The sequence below is a fragment of the Patella vulgata genome, chromosome 5 (genome assembly GCF_932274485.2).
Source record: "Patella vulgata chromosome 5, xgPatVulg1.2, whole genome shotgun sequence".
NCBI classification, from domain to species: Eukaryota; Metazoa; Mollusca; class Gastropoda; family Patellidae; genus Patella; species Patella vulgata.
In genome coordinates, this window is record NC_065883.2 from 78,163,194 (window position 1) to 78,181,013 (window position 17,820).

The 17,820-nt window shown below is 40.1% G+C and overlaps 2 long non-coding RNA genes across 5 annotated transcripts; one reads left to right on the forward strand and one right to left on the reverse strand.

Annotated features, from left to right (window-relative positions):
* Positions 1-2,745: 2,745 nt before the first annotated feature.
* LOC126821712 (uncharacterized) lies at positions 2,746-7,166 on the reverse strand. The gene is made up of 5 exons (XR_007680455.1): positions 7,071-7,166; positions 6,172-6,422; positions 4,758-4,896; positions 4,258-4,427; positions 2,746-2,965 (listed from the first exon to the last, which is right to left on the reverse strand). It is a non-coding gene; the product is annotated as an uncharacterized LOC126821712 (long non-coding RNA).
* Positions 7,167-7,472: 306 nt separating this feature from the next.
* LOC126821713 (uncharacterized) lies at positions 7,473-17,506 on the forward strand. Of its 4 annotated transcripts, XR_008788253.1 has the most exons (5): positions 7,473-7,628; positions 12,679-12,929; positions 14,249-14,387; positions 15,092-15,261; positions 17,283-17,506. It is a non-coding gene; the product is annotated as an uncharacterized LOC126821713 (long non-coding RNA). The 4 variants fall into 4 exon arrangements; XR_007680457.2 differs by having other exon boundaries at positions 14,249-15,261; XR_007680459.2 differs by having other exon boundaries at positions 7,496-7,540; positions 14,249-15,261.
* The last annotated feature ends 314 nt before the right edge of the window (positions 17,507-17,820 follow it).

A 17,820-nucleotide genomic window follows, 5' to 3' on the forward strand; every position in this document is an offset into this window, starting at 1 on the left:
GAATACAATGTAAACAGAACTGTTTGGAGACGAACAATACTTTCACCGTTGTTAATACCTTAAATCACTGTCCAAAGATTTAGGGAAGACCCAGATTAAACGAAGGGCTGTCACGTTGGAGCGATTTGATTGAACGGGAAGAATAGACACACTCCCTCAAAAGCTCAAGTATCAGAGGCCAATCCAACAATGGCCATTGCTCATGAATATTTTAAATGGAATTTAAAGACATATCTTTCTAGTCACTTAGCCTAATTCATTAAATATTCGCTTATATCTGATTATATTATTGACGCTCTCTTTTTAAAGGCCCAATACCACTCTTGTTGTAACTGAATAATATGCCCCAATCTTTATTCTGGTCAACAAATTGTACTATTTTACAATATTCCAATTAATTGGTGATACAAATTTCATCTTAACACACCTAATTTAAAAAATTGGAAGAATGCAACTAAATGATTTGAAAAGCCTGACGTAAAGCTTTTCAAGTGTGACTTGGATTTAAAAATATTTTTGAACCCTCTGGACAAGTAAAATAGGATGTAATGTATAATTTACACAACAGGTAGGACACCTAAATATCTAATACTTAGAATAAGGCTAATATTTATTTACTGGAGCTGTCAAGCCAACAAGAGTGTCATTGTCCCTTTAAGAAAGAAATCTAACATCAATTTTTATTATGAATCAATACGATCACATCTATATCATTATCTCGCGCTTTGAATGCCCATCCCACCATCTGACAATAAAGGGATCTCGATATTTTTTTTCATAAAAGTGTTGCTTTACATTTTTTTTCATTTATGTAGACCTACCTGAGCACCACCACAACCCCCTCTAGATCCGCCCCCTACTAGATATGACCTTGCCAAGCCCTCCGCCCTACCCAGTAACTTTCTCGGCGAACAAGACCTCCTGGAGAACAATCCGTCTTACTGACAAAGAGATTTAGCTGAGAGAAACAAAGATGATGTTTAACAGCCACTCGACATAAACTAAGTCATTTCGGGACTAACATGTGGTTCATTTATATTTTAATAATTCGCTTGTTGCTCGTATAGGAAAGGATGTTTATCAGTTGGAGGAAATCAGAGAAAATCCAAAAGGTTGGACAAGGTGGGACTCGAGTAATCATGTTTTATATCAAAAGCGCATGCGTTAAAATAATCGACCAACCCACAGTCGAATGCACCATATTCATAAATTAAAGACCTTTGATAGACTGCGATCCGGCATTCGATACCCCCCCCCCTCCCTCACGCCCAAGCAACCCACCATCTTTTATATTGTAAAATGTATTATGGGTGTTTGCTGGTAATAAAACCAGAGTGTCGACAAGGTCAACTGTCTAGTCGTTCGGATGGGACAAAAAATCGAGGATCCGTGTAGACAATGGCGTCCACGTAAAAGATCCATTGACAGTTGGAATTCGATATAAGAGTAGGCCGTAACGACGCTGTCCTGTCAAAAATTTGCCTAAAAGCACACTATATGACGTTTGCCCGTCTTCGGAGCAGAACAGTCGGCACAGAACTGTTGGACGTTAAACCCCATTTCATGCAGTCATTACAGACAAAGAACTTCTCAGTGAAAGTATGAACACCTTAGTAATGTCCTGTGTCATGAAATGAAATGAAATGAAATGGGGTTTAACGTGCTACTGTTCTGCTCCTAACCTGGGCTAATGAAGACGGGCATACGCCATACAGTGTGCTATGAGGGAAATTTTGCCCGGGCAGCGGCGCTACGGCCTACTCTTATATCGAATTCCAACTGCCAAGGGATCTTTTACGTGCACGCCAATGTGTACGCGGGACCTCGGTTTTTCGTCCCATCCGAACGACTAGACAGCTGTCCTTGTCAGGCCGTCCGTCCAGCATCACTGACAAGGGGAAACCACGCCGGAAAATCGGGATGAACTTTCTCGACCAATGCAGGGATCGAAGTTCTGTGTCATAAAATCCGAGATCTGAAATCGAAGACATGATGAAATGTATCATTGATTGAAATGTAATCATATGAAATGGGGTATAAGACCTACATTTCTTTACATCAACCGGGACAATAGTTGGATTTTACGTATACAGTCGATATCTACGATGTCGATAAAATTACCTTTCCAACCATACCAAATAACTTTTGTTCTACCATAGGTAGAAGTATCGGGTAAATATGAACTTAAACCGCTAGCCTAAATGAAGATGGGCATATGTGATACAAAGGAACTGACTCAGCCAACACCGGGATCGCCTGTTAAAGATACATCATAGGAGATTCGGTAACGAGTTGGCAGTTCTCACTATAATAGTTAAAAACTAGATAATGTAAAGGCAATTTGCTGAAAATTTCATTCAAATTGATCCACTATGAACCGAGAACTAAGCGACTGAACTTCCCATAAGCCTCGGTCATCATTACAAAAGTCAGTACGATAAACAGCATAGTCTCGATTATCCATTTAATCGTTTAATCGAGAAGGAAAGTTATGCAGTAAATCGGCTTACAATCCACTAAAGATCGCAGGCTAGCGCTGCCATCTAGAGTTGATTATGGCCTGGATAGGTTAATTAATGTCTAATTAATAATTTAGATAACATTTTAGGCCTAAAGAAAGCCCCGAAATAGGCAGATTTAGCTCTTGCATAATGTATGTTTAAGCGACGAGCCAACACCCTGCTTGCCAAGCGTCTACGACCCCCTTTAATGAATTATAGAATACAATAAAAATAGTTCCAGTTTTATCTCTTTTATTGTCTAAAAATCCTGACAGTGTCTTGGGTACCCAGAGTACAATTCTTATCTTGGTTTCCATAAGAAGATTTTGATGCCTTGCTGTAAACATATAGTTTAACAGTAACCGAATTGTCTGGTTTAACCTTGACATTGAATATAGTTGTGAAACCAAGATCCACTGTTTGAACAGTAAATACGACATCACCATTAGGAGCATAACGGGCACCTGTTAAATATACAAACAGTAAATACAATATCACCATTAGTAGTAAAACGGGCACCTGTTAAAGATACAGATAGATTTATATTGATGGTGATTATATGTAATGCTTGGTTCCCACTACCACGATTCGTGCTATGAATGAGATCGTGGTTTTAATCGTGGAGTAATCGTTGTGATCGAATCGGGGCCCTTATTCACGAAAACTTAAACTAAGATACAATCGAAATTTTAAGAAATACTGCAGTTCGATTGGCTGACCAGTAAAATCAATTTGCATATATCCAATGAAGTTGCAGTATTTCTTATCATATATTGTTGTCAGTCGTAGCAATCATGTTGACCGTATCGAAACCTATCCGAACGTAGGGACAATTCTATCGTAACGCAACGCACGACAGTGGTAACCTAGCATAACGTGCTGTGTCATTTCAGGACTATCATATGGTTATTTTTGTTTCTTCAATGCTAACATTTTGAAGATAATGAATGGCTGGCTGCCCAGACAACAATTTTCTTGCCAATGTTCTCCGATCTACATCACCAACCTTCTCCAAAATCGTCTCTCTACATTCTCCGCGTTACCTCTTTACCTTCCATCTCTTCCCTACCTTCCATCTCCTCCCTACCTTCCCTCACCTACCTTCCCCAGCATCTCCCCACTACCTACCCTTGCCTACCTTCTCTACCCTCTCCTCCCTACCTTCCCTCACCAACTGTCTCTACCTTCCCTCACTAACTTTCTCTACCATCTCCTCCCTAGCTACCCTCACCTTCTCTACCATTTCCTCCCTACCTTCCCTCACCAACCGCCTCCACCATCTCCTCTCTACCTACCCTCACAAACTTTCTCCACCATCTCCTACCCACCATTTCCCCATCACCAACCTTCCTTTCCCGCACTTCGCCATCTCCCCACAAACTGTTTCCACCACCTCCACCTCCATCTTCTTTACCAGCTCCTCCTTACCTCCCATTCCCCCCCCCCCCCCACGCGAGTTACCATCCTCAATTTTCTCCTCCATCTCCACCCTATCTATCCTCATCAAATGTTTCTACCAGCTCCTCCTTGCTTCGCCCACCCCGAGTCTCTCGACCTACCCCATAAACCTTCCCGATCGTCTCATCCGTACTCACCAACCCCTTTCTCCCGACCTTTTTCATATCTAAGCCTTCCTGGATACCATCTTCCCACTACCGTCCTTCACTAACTATCTCCCCAGCCCCACCCCTCCAGCCCCTCACTTTTCCACACCGAACCCTCCTGGTGTACCTCGCGTTCCGCACGTACTACCTACCAGTAAGTCTGCCAGCGATCCACTGATGGTCCGCACTAGATACAACAGGTTTACATCTATATATATCAATAGCATAATAAAGGCTATAACCAACATTCAAAGCGGTTTGTAGTTGTACGAAGTTTGCTAGAGCTGTTCCTGGTGGAGATGTTGCTACGATCCGTAAACCACTGAAAAACAAAAGAGAGAAAGAAGGAGAATGAGAAATGGAGTTCAACACCCACTCTACACTAGGTGATTTCGTGACTAACATATAGTTTTATTTCAATAATTCGCTTGCGAGTCGGGGTCTTTAGCAGAGAGGAGAAACCTATAGGACCCACTATACTAAAACAAATGCTTACAGGGTAGATTACAAGACCCAATGAAACAAATATATACTCGAAGGCTATACACAACAAAATAACAGTTTATATAAGTAGCCTATAGTAGGACCCAATACAATAAATGTATATAAAGAAGCATACAGGTAAAATAAACATATATGTAGGTATATTTACCTCGTATCACCCTGGTCCATATGACAGTACAACTCAGCTTGAGCCAAGTTTTCATAATTCATTGGATTAACGTCGTTTAAGCCGATTAAAGCCTCGCCTGTATTGTCTAGAGTGAAACCCGTATAACGAAAGGCTGGCCCTAAAACATAAATGACGAGGATGTTAGGTTTGGGTAACTTTAGGCTTTAGGACACCCTGTACAATAAACAAACATGGGGATTATGTTTAATTCAGTTTAGTTCAATAATTACAATGTTTAATCAATGCTCCAAAAGTATTCTGAGGTAATCCTAATTCTTTAATACAGTGTTGCTGCGGGGGGGGGGGGCATTTTATCCTGGTATCGGTGATTCCGCATACTCTTATCTTAATCGAATTCCAACTATCAAAGAGTATATGGAATCTCGGTTTTGTCGCCCCATCCCAACGACTAGACAATGTTCCTTGCCAGACCCTACGTCATGCACCAGCACCATATGGGAAATAACTCTAAACAACTACGATAATACTGCATGGGCCAGGAACCGAATTGGGCGTGACCACCGCTATCTTTGAATTGTGACGTAAAATCAAGAAACGAATTTCGTTAGTTTCGCAATTGTCCAAAGAAACAACATGCTATGTCGATTCATGTCCAAACGCTACCCTATGACGGACATACGCTACCCTATGAGGACAATTGTGCCCAGACAGCGGCTCTACGGCTTAGCCTACTCTCATATCGAATTCCAAATGTCAAGGGATCTTCACGTGGACACCAATGTGTAGTCTACAGGGGACCATGGTTTTTTGTCCCATCCACACGGCTAGACAACCGTTCCTTGACAGGGCACCCGTCCTGCATAACTGACATGGCGAACACACTCTAAAATAAGCACTTTACAAACCCAGTACAGTAGTGGATCCACGTTTTTTTGCCGGAGGGGAATTGCCAGGCTCCTGTTAAGGAAATTTGACAGTTGACAATGCATGATGTCATCATCGTCTCTTAATTACGTAGCCATGCATCCACTTTTTAAAGAGTGAAACCCAACACCCCGTTCCATCTTAATTTCTATTATGAATTAATAGGATTACATTGTGATTCAATTTTGTTGATGGAAAGTATTAAATGTGATATCACACATATCTTTAGTATCATTATTTCTCGCTGTGAATGCCGATCCCATCCCACCATCTGATGATAAAGCATGAAGCACACGACCGTTACACTTTTCTCATAAAATGTTGTTTTACAAATTTTTTTTATGTAGCCGAGCAAGGTATAAAGTTCATTCTCTGTCCGTTCATGCGCCGTTCAACCCCGAAGTTCACCTCCATCCAAACGACTTATAGACGAAGTCCCTTGCAAGCCCCTTCGCCTGCAGCATTGACAAGGGGGGATAACTCTAGAATAATCACTTCAGCAACTCACCTGTTAAGTTCAATCTCTGTCCGTTCACTTGTCGTTCAACCCCGAAGTTCATCTCCCACTGAGCGTCCTTGATAACAGTAACATATCCATGGTCAATATCTTCACTGAATGAATACACGGTAATGTTGTTTATGTTGGGCTCCGGGTGACACTTCTTCACATCGATTTGATAACTCAAGGCAGCACCAGAAATATAATATTGGAGAAATTCTGCGTTGGTGATGTCACGTGGTTGATATAACTGGCCATAGCTTTAATATATAAGAGATTTAGATTTAATCCGTTTCTTTTACTCTAAGAGAGAGATAGAGAGAGAGAGAGAGAGAGAGCGAGAGCGAGAGAGAGAAAGAGTTTAACATCGACTCGACACAAACCAGGTCATTTCAGGACTAACATATGGTTCAGTTTTATTTCAATAATTCGTTCGCGTTTAGGGGTCTTTAGCAGTGGGGGGGGGGGGGGCAGAGGACCTGAAGAAAACCCGCGAGGTGGGACAGGCAACCCTACGTACAACCGGGGAATCGAAACCACCAGGTGACTCAATGACATACCTTATGATACAACGCGCATGCTCTAACCATTCGTCCATCCAACCGCCTTTAATAAATGAGATTTAATTGGTTCAATCGTGGTTCCTTTTTACTCTAATAAAACTTCAAATCCCATCGAACTTGCCCAGCTGAAAAAGGGATCTGACTCGGGAGACGTGCATTGAATCACCACGACTCCTACAAAGCATAACTCATAAGGGCACGGGTACCAAACCCATAAAAGGGCAGAAAACAGCAACGTCGATCGCGGATTGGGGAGCCCTGAAAAGTTTTTAATAAAGATAGGTTAGAAAATTGGCATAGGCCAAAAGATGCGTAAACTGTGTGTCCTTAAACACACGAACTTACCTGGGCAAAACCAGACCCAGAAATATAAATCCTATAGTTATCATCGCCATTATTATTATGAACGAATGTTGTCTCGTGTTTTAGGTTAGTGGTCTGTCATCACCTAGCGACGGATGGATTAAAGAAATATGGTCATATTTAATAATCGCATATTAAATCCTATCGCTGTTTGTTATTTTAAAGAGAGAGAGAGAGAGAGGGGGGGGGGGATCGAGGCATACATATAGCCAATTTTATTTCAATAATTGGCTTACGTGTAGCCATTTTTACGTGTAGTCTTTATTAGTCGAAGGACTGGCATGTTAATGAAGCCACAACCGCGAGTTTGACAACACCTAGACGTTGATACATAGCTACATTATCTCCCTTTACAGTAGACACGTGAACAGACTCAAACAAACTCAAATCAAACATGGCGACCTCCACGGAAACCTTGACATTGAACCAACTTTGCAACTCGATTATTACAGGTACAGACATTTTAGCTGGGAAGCGCGAGACTTGGTATTCGCGATGATCGAGGAATCTGATAGGCCCCCAAGCTGGGCCAGTAATTACGTGAGTATTACGTGAAGGGCTTGATAAGATGGAGGACCCGGAGAAAACCCACGAGGTTCTACAGGCAACCATACTCCTTGTCACGTACATACTTATGATTGAAACTACACCAGTTGACTCAGTGACTCACACGCACACGCACACACACACACGTACACACACGTACACAGTTAAAGCGGAAATTGCAAATTTTCTAAGAAAGTCAAAACGTAATTATTTCTGTCTTTTGCTCAATAGGTTGTCAACTCACAATTATACGATCATAGGTGTCATTCTCACACTTAAGATTCATTTACACAGGAAATAATAACACAATTACCTCCCAATTACCTCCCTTGTTTTCTATTCTCCACCATGGAGTAGCGATATTCAAACGTTTGAAAATGAAGAGGAAAATGATGTTTTTGCCAATTTCTCAGCTGGCAATAGTGAATTATAGGATTAATAGGATTATTCTTTAACAAGGTAGGACTGTTTATGGATACCATCTATTTTCAGGCTTTATTTGAATCAATTTTAAAAATATAACTTAAAAATTTGCAATTTCCGCTTTAACAGAGATACAGTCATGTTTATAGTTTCCGGACAAAAGATCATTTGTGATAAAATCGATAAATTTCAAATCGTTTTTGGTGTCTGAAATTTACTATTTCTGTTTGGTATCTTAAACGGGAATTATCACTTGCGTAAACAATTTTAAAGGATATGTTATTCATATTAAAATAAGAGTCACCTGAGTATTAGCACACCTTGACCTATTTATATTTCTACCTATTTAAACACAGTTGATCAATGTTTGTATAGTATCTGTAATATAATATAATATAGAAATAAGTAAAATATATCATATCTAAAATCCTAGCTACTCAGGTATTAATCTTTATTCAACAAGATATTTTAATCCAGATACCTGTAACTACCTTTAGATCAATGTTTAAAGGGTCATTAAGATCAATGTTTAAAGGGTCATTAAGATCAATGTTTAAAGGGTCATTAAGATCAATATTAAAGGGTCATTAAGATCAATGTTTAAAGGGTCATCAAGATCAATATTAAAGGGTCATTAAGATCAATGTTTAAAGGGTCATTAAGATCAATATTAAAGGGTCATTAAGATCAATATTAAAGGGTCATTAAGATCAATGTTTAAAGGGTCATTAAGATCAATATTAAAGGGTCATTAAGATCAATGTTTAAAGGGTCGTTAAGATAAATATTAAAGGGTCATTAAGATCGATGTTTAAAGGGTCATTAAGATCAATATTTAAAGGGTCGTTAAGATCAATGTTTAAAGGGTCATTAAGATCAATATTAAAGGGTCATTAAGATCAATATTAAAGGATCATTAAGATCAATATTAAAGGGTCATTAAGATCAATGTTTAAAGGGTCGTTAAGATCAATGTTTAAAGGGTCATTAAGATCGATGTTTAAAGGGTCGTTAAGATCAATGTTTAAAGGGTCATTAAGATCGATATTTAAAGGGTCATAAAGTCTGTACCATACATCCAGATACCAGTAACTATTCTCTCTTCGGAGAGAGAGAGAGAGAGACGGGAGAGAGAGAGAGAGAGAGTAAGAGAGAGAGCTTCGTCAGCTTTAAATGGGCATGGTATATCAATTTTTGAAGGTATTGAGAAGGAAAATAACAATAACTCACTTTTCAAAATTTCCTTATTGCGACTCAGCTTGCCACCATGGGTCACATATAGCCGTGTTTCCAAAATCAAATATTTGCCAAAACCTAGGCGGAAAATGTTTGTTGTCTGTTTTTGTATTTTGACATTCATGTGGGCGTTATCACACTGGGAAAAATGATTTTTGGCTATATGGAAGCCCAATAAAATCCATATACTAGCGACTCTACTTCTTGTCACGTACAACCACGCCAGTTAACTCAATGACATACCTAATGATACAACGCGCACACGCTAACCTTGTTCTTTTTCTCAGAAAAGGCCATATACTTCAGAACATTTAAATTCCTTATATTATGGAGGGGGGGGGGTCACGGTGGCTAAGTGGGTAGGACGCTGGCTCGCTAGCCTGGAGGTCGGGTGTTCGATTCCTGCATTGGCCGAGAAAAATTTTATCCAGATTTTCCGACGTGGTCCCCCCTTGTCAGTGATGCAGGACGGAGGGCCTGACAAGGACAGCTGTCTAGTCGTTCGGATGGAACGAAAAACCGAGGTCCCGTGTAGGCCTACACATTGGCATGCACGAAAAAGATCCTTGCTGTCCGTGCAAAAATTCCCTGAAAGTACACTGTATGGCGTATGCCCGTCTTCATTAGCCCATTTCGGGGCAGAACAGTAGAACGTTAAACCCCATTTCATTTCATTTCTTATATGATAAGTTATTTGTGTCTCGTTGTGCGTATCGAAAAACGTACACCGTGTGCCTGTCTGCGTGCTTACAGTGCGGAACTATGCCTGTTACCCTAGTAACGAGTGAACCTGATATCTATAGAGTTGACTTCCGGGTTATTATTGCAAACACTAATTCCGAATTATGTCCTGTTAAGTATTTGCTATTATATTTAGAGTGGGCCAAAATTAACGTAAATTAATGTGGTGTAGGCAATCAAAAGTATAAACAAAACGAAACGAAATATAGATGTGCATTTTAATCAGATTGGTTACACTAGAGACGATATTAATAATAATAATAATAATAATAACTTTATTCTCAAATAACCGTTACAATAAACAGCGTAGAGAAGAAATAGTGTAATCTAATTAATATAACATAATAATCATAAAATAAAAATATATATACAATACGTTTAGTTGATGGGGGAGTAACATAATAATAACATGAATATAATATACAATGTGTTAAGTTGAAAGGGAGTTTAATGTCTGTTGAATAATAAATATAAATTTACATAAACTATTTAAAGTACTATATTTGTAATTATTAAATAGGTTATAGAATGAAATAATATTTCTAAATTTTATTATATTTTTAGGAATTAAGTTAGTGTGCAGATATTGCAGGTTCTCTGTTGTCTTGGAATACCAAGCCATCTACCGGTCTCGGTATCTTTAAATTTAGGATTATAACCTGTAATAGACAGATTTAGCTCTTGCATAATGTATGTTTAATATGATTAATACAATGACGTCATTATTAATGTGACGTCATAATGTATGTTTAATGACCCTTTAAACATTGATCTACATCGTGACTATAGTAGCTACAGGTATCTGGACTAAAATACCTTGTTGAATAAAAAGATTAATTCCATGAGTAGCAAGGTTTGAGATATGTGTGTGTGCGGGGGGTGTCGAGTGCTCTAACGCATGTGTTTCAGATCATAAGGTCTTTCATTAAGTCACACTTGTACGTGACTAGAAATGGTTCCACTACTGATGTCTTCCGTTTAACGATACATTTAATTGTAGCTAGTATGTGAAATGAAATGGGGTTTAACGTCCTACTGTTCTGCTCCTATACTGGGCTAATGAAGACGGGCATACGTCATACAGTGGGCTATGAGGGAAATTTTGCCCGGGCAGCGGCACTATCGCCTACTCTTATATCAAATTCCAACTGCCAAGGGATCTGTTACGTGCATTCCGATGTATACACGGGACCTCGGTTTTCCGTCTCATCCGAAGGACTAGACAGCTGTCCTTGTCGGGCCCTCCGTCCTTCATCACTGACAAGGGGAACCACGCCGGAAAATCTGGATGAACTTTCTCGGCCAATGCAGGGATCGAACACCCGACCTCCAGGCTAGCGAGCCAGCGTCTTACCGACTTAACCACCGTGATCCCCAAGGTAGTATGTGACAAGGAGTATGGTCGCCTGTAGAACCTTGTGTGTTATATCCGGGTCGTCAGCTTTCCTCCCACTGCTAAAGAAATAGTGACACGCTAATGACTTGAACTTTATTACAGGCGAAGCAAAAAGTTTGCTGTAGCCAAAACATGTATACAAATATAAATAATATACATTGATAATTAATAAAAGTATGAATAACAATAGATCAGAGTGTAAATACCCCCACCTCCCTTAGTGCAAATTCACATCACTTCCCTAAATACTTCGAAAATACTAATTTGATACCGCCCCCACCTCATCCCCCCTTCCCGCTATCTACCAAATAATAATTTAAATAAAATAGATAATTTAATAAATCGGAACAATTACTATTTTGATACTCCAACCGCACCCCAATCCCACTAATTCAAAAAAAAAAAAAAAAAAAAAAAAAATGATAATAAAAAAGAAAAAGAAAATCAAACTAGACCCTTATACATGTAACTATATTACACACGCAAAAATTAACGGACCTTAAAGCCCTATTTCTTCCCCTGTCTCTTTAAAATACCAGATAGAGATAGTATCGAATTTTTAAATTTAAACTATATAAGATAGTATCAAATTTGGTCATGTTTCATTAAGTCGTCTCTCAGGTGATGATAGACAATCAATCTGCTACACTAAACGACATCATTTGTGTATATTAGTCAATTTAAAATGGCGATAAAAACTATAGGCTTTATATTTCTGAGTTTGATTTTGTCCAGGTAAGTTCAAGTGTTTACCTATATTATATATGTATCCGAAATATCCAGTCAATTTTGTAACCTCCCTTTATTTAAAACTATTCGGGGCTACCCAAACCGCATTCAACGTTGCTGGGTTTTTTTTTGTCCTTTTAAGGGGAAGCTGAGGAGGGGGTTGGATCACTTGGATGGTCGAATGGTTAGCACGTACGTGTTGTATCATAAGGCCTGTCATTGAGTCAACTGCGTGGTTTCGATTCCCCGGTTGTACGTGACAAGGAGTAGGATCACCTGTCCAACCTCGTGGGTTTTCTCCGGGTCCTCCGGTTTCCCCCCACTGCTAAAGACCCCTACGCGCAAGCGAATTATTGAAATAAAATTGAACTATATGTTAGTCCCGAAATGACCTGGTTTGTGTCGAGTGGATGTTAAACACTCCGCTCTCTCTCCCTCCCCTCTCACTCTCTCTCTCTCTCTCTCTCTCTCTCTCTCTCTTATAGTTAAATGAAACGGGTTAAATATCTTTTATTAAAGCTATGGCCAGTTATATCAACCACACGACATCACCAACGCAGAATTTATCCAATATTATATTTCTGGTGCTGCCTTGACTTATCAGATCGATGTGAAGAAGTGTGAACAGATGGCCAATTTAAACAATATGACTGTGTATTCCTTTACTGAAGATATTGACCGTGGAGTTCTTACTATTTACAAGGACGATGAATGGGAGATGAACTTCGGGGTTCAACGACAAGTGAACGGACAGAGATTGAATTTAACAGGTGAGTTGCTGAAGTAATTATTCTAGAGTTGTCTCCCCTTGTCAATGCTGCAGGTGAACGGACAGAGATTGAATTTAACAGGTGAGTTGCTGAAGTAATTATTCTAGAGTTGTCCCCCCTTGTCAATGCTACAGGCGAAGGGCCTTGCAAGGAACTGCGTCTATAAGTCGTTCGTATGGAGATGAACTTCGGGGTTCAAGACAAGTGGAAGGACAGAGATTGAATTTAACAGGTCAGTTTTTATAGTGATTTGTTTAGGGTCATAGGTGCCGACCGGGGGCTGGCAAGGAATGTGGTCAATGCAGTATTATCGTAGTTGTTTAGAGTGCATATAATGGAGACCAATCTCAGTTTGGTGAGTGGGGGCTGAGCCTATTTGCCCAGAAATTTTCTTTATCATAATGAATGAATCACTAACTAAAACGAATTTTCCACAAAGCTGTGATTGTTGTTTATTTTTAATTAATCACACAATTACACTATATAAATTTACGATATGTTAAGCAAAAAACAACTTAATGTTCCCCATTGTCTGATGTTTGTGCCCGAAAAACGGAAATACATTGCCCGAAAAATGGACAGTTCACCGAATCTGAAGCCCTCCAATCCAACGACTTTGTAAATCAGTGGTGATTTTGCGGTCTGGCAAGGAACATTGTCTAGTTCTTGGGATGGGACGAAAAACAAAGATTCCGTATACACGTTGTAAACCTTGACAATTAAAATTTGATTAAGAGTTAGTAGAAACGCCAATACCCCGGCAATATACGCCCCCTTCCTCCCCCACCAGCTCAGTGCAACAATAATTTATTTAAGAATTAGGAAATGAAATGAAAATGTAATGAAATGGGGTTTAACGTCCTACTGTTCTGCTCCGAACAGTGTGCTATGAGGGAAATTTTGCCCCGACAGCGGCACTATACGACCTACTCTTATATCGAATTCCAACTGTCAACGGATTTTTTACGTCCACGCCAATGTGTACACGGGACCTCGGTTTTCCGTCCCATCCGAACGACTTGACAACTGACAAGGGGGAACCACGCCGGAAAATTTGGATAAACTTTCCCGGCCAATGCAGGGATCGAACACCGGGCCTCCAGGCTAGCGAGCCAGCCAGCGTCTTACCCACTTAGCCACACCGTGACCCCCCCCCCCCCCCACCTTAAGAATTAGGATTACCTCAGAAATATTTTTGAGCATTGATTAAACATTGTAATTATTGAACTAAACTGAATTAAACATAATCCCGGTGCTTGTTTATTGTACAAGGTGTCCTAAAGCCTAAAGTTACCCAAACCTCGTCATTTATGTTTTAGGAACAGCTTTTCATTTTTCGGAGTTCTCTCTATATAACACAGGCAAGGTTATACTCGGCTTAATCACCATTAATCCAGTGAATTACCATTATTTGGCTCAAGCCGAGGTAGACTGTCGGATGGATCAGGGCAACACGAGGTAAATATAATGTATGTCGTGCACAAGGTAGGAAATGTTCGCTGTACACGTGTGTTTTCCCAAAATATACTTAATTCCCGTGTTGGATTCCGGTGTTGGCAGAAAAAGTTCATCGGGATTTTCCGGCGTGGTTTCCCCTTGTCAGTGGTGCAGGACAGCGTCTCTGACAAGGACAGCTGTTTAGTCATTTGGATGGGACGGAAAACCGAAGTCACGTGTACACATTCGCGTGCACATAAAAGATCCCTTGGTAGTTGGAATTCAATATAAGAGTAGGCCGTTGTCCGGGCAAAATTTCCCTCATAGCACACTGTATGGCCTATGCCCGTCAACATTAGCCTAGTAGGAGCAGAACAGTAGGTTGTTAAACACCATTTCATTTCATTTGTTTTACTGGGTGTTCTAGGCTATTTATATACGTTTGTTTTATTGAGTCCTATAGTTTTCCACCCACTGTTAAAGATCCCTACGCACAAGCGAATTACAGAAATAAAACTATAAAATGTTAGTCGCGAAATGTATTAGTTTGTGTCAAATGGACGTTAAAACCCCATTTCTCATCCTCCCTCTATCTCTGTTTTGATATATATTGAATTATTGAAATAAAACTATAAAATGTTAGTCGCGAAATGTCTTATTTTGTATCGAGTGGACCTCAAACCCCCATTTCTCCTCCTTTCTCTCTCTCTCTGTGTATATTTCAGTGGTGTACGGATCGTAGCAACATCTCCACCAGGAACAGCTCTAGCAAACTTCGTACAACTACAAACCGCTGTAAAAGTTGGTCATAACCTTTATTATGCCATTGATATATATCAATGTCAACCTGTTCCATCTGTTCCCGGTCATCAGTGGATCGCTGGAAGGCTTACTGGTAGGTAGTACGAGTATGGTGCGGAATGAGGGGTAGACCGGTCGGGAGGGATCGGTGTGAAATGTCGGGTAGGCCGGTCGGAAGGAGGGCTTGGTGAGGATGGGATGAGATAGGTAGTACGTGTGTGGAGCAGTATGAGGGGGTAGGCCGGTCGACAAGAGGGGGTTGGTGAGGATGGGATGAGATAGGTAATACTTGTGTGGAGCAGTATGAGGGGGTAGACCGGTCGACAAGAGGGGGTTGGTGAGGATGGGATGAGATAGGTAATACTTGTGTGGAGCAGTATGAGGGGGTAGACCGGTCGACAAGAGGGGGTTGGTGAGGATGGGATGAGATAGGTAATACTTGTGTGGAGCAGAATGAGGGGTAGGTCGACAAGAGGGGGTTGGTGAGGATAGGTAAGGATGAGATGATAGAGCAGGTTTATGAGGTAAGTCGGGATAGTTTACACGATACTGGATCCTCCCGATCTGAGAAATATCTTTGATTTTTTTACGTGTTTATACCCACAATTCTAACCCTAACCCTTCAGAATAGTTTTAGCCACAATCCACCGTTGTTACAGCTTCAATTTGTACGTTTGACATGTAATTTATAAACCTAACCCGAACCCTAACCCTAACCCTAGAGAAAGATATTTCTCAGATCGTACAAAGATCTAGTATTGGTTGAGAAAGCTGAGGATGGTAAGTCGCGTGGGGGAGAAATGGAAGGTGAGAAGGAACTGGAAGAGAAGGTGGAGGAGGTGGTGGATGGTGGAGAAAGTTTGAAGAGATTTGGCGAGGTGTGGGAAGTGAAGGTTGTTAAGGGTAGGTAGGGGCGAGATAGTGAGGGTAGGTAGGGGCGAGATGGTGAGGGTAGGTAGGGCGGAGATGATAGAGAAGGTAGGGTGGAGACGGTAGAGGGGAGATGGAGAAGGCAGTCGGCAAACCTCGGCAGATTTCGTAACTCTGCATCTAGCCTCGGCTGTATGACGGTAAGTGATATATGTACACTAATGTATCTACGCCTATACAATTGCGATGCGGCACCGGTTTACTTATTATGCCCCCGTCAGACCGGGGTGGCGTCCTTACTGCGCTGCTGCGACCGTACAGCGACCAGAAAATACACAAGGTCGCCGGCAAACGTGAACACAACACGAGAAAATGTCCCCAAAAATTACAAACTTGAAAAGAATCGCATTCTCATAGCTTTCTAGTTCAGATCGCAGAACCGTGGCGTTTGTTTTGAACATGCTCAAAACAAACGCCGTGACTCGGCGACCATAGAGACCACAGCACGTTAGCTGGCGTTTCTATCACGCTTATGGCGATCTTGACGCGCTCTAAAACCAATTTCCATCGCCATAGCAGCGCAAGAAGGACGCCACCCCGGTCTGACGGGGATATTAAGAAAAATTGCCGCTGTTAAAAAGAAGTTATCAAAATTGTGTTGTTCGAAGCGTGTGTAGAAATTTCAGTGCAAATTAAGTTGTCATTGTTTGAAGATGAAGAAAATAGGATAAACTTGAAAGAAAAACAAAACTTCTTCAGACATTGAAATATATGTATGATAAAATAGCCTTCAAAGGCGTCGTCATAGGCAACGCCGTTGGTAATCCGGGAACTTGAAGTAATACAGCCGAGGCTAGATGTAGGGTACTGGAATCTGCTGAGGTTTGCCGAGTGATGGAGAAGGTTGATGAACAAGGTTTGTCTAGCATCCAACACACCAATTTCTTCGTATAGAAATTTGATCATACCAGAAGTCTTCAAATGACAGCATTATATGCACGACACGCTTGTATATTTAACAGGTGCCCGCTATGCTACTAATGGTGATATTGGATTTACTGTTTGTATATCTAACAGGTGCCCGTTATGATCCTAATGGTGACATCGGTTTTACTGTTTTTTTTATATTTAACAGGTGCCCGTTATGATCCCAATGGTCATATTGTATTTACTGTTTTTATATTTAACAGGTGCCCGCTATGCTACTAATGGTGATATTGTATTTACTGTTTGTATATTTAACAGGTGTCCGTTATGATCCCAATGGAGACATCGGTTTTACTGTTCAAACAGAGGATCTTGGTTACATCAGTGTATACCATGTCGTGGTTAAACCAGATAATTCAGTCCCTGTTCAATCATATTTTTACGACAAGACGAAAAGATCATCTTTCTATTACCAAGACAAGAATTGTACTCTGGGTACCCAACACACTGTCAGGATTTTTAGACAATAAAAGCGATAAAACTCGAACTGTTTTTATTGGATTCCAATTTAATAAATATATCTATAAATATTATTTATAAATAATATTTAATTTTATGGATATTAAAATTGTAATTATGGATATTAAAATTGTAGTTAAAAACATAAAATTGTAATTATGGATATTAAAATTGTAGTTAAAAACATAAAATTGTAATTATGGATATTAAAATTGTAGTTAAAAACATAAAATTGTAATTATGGATATTAAAATTGTAGTTAAAAACATAAAATTGTAATTATGGATATTAAAATTGTAGTTAAAAACATAAAATTGAAGTTATAGATATAAAAGTG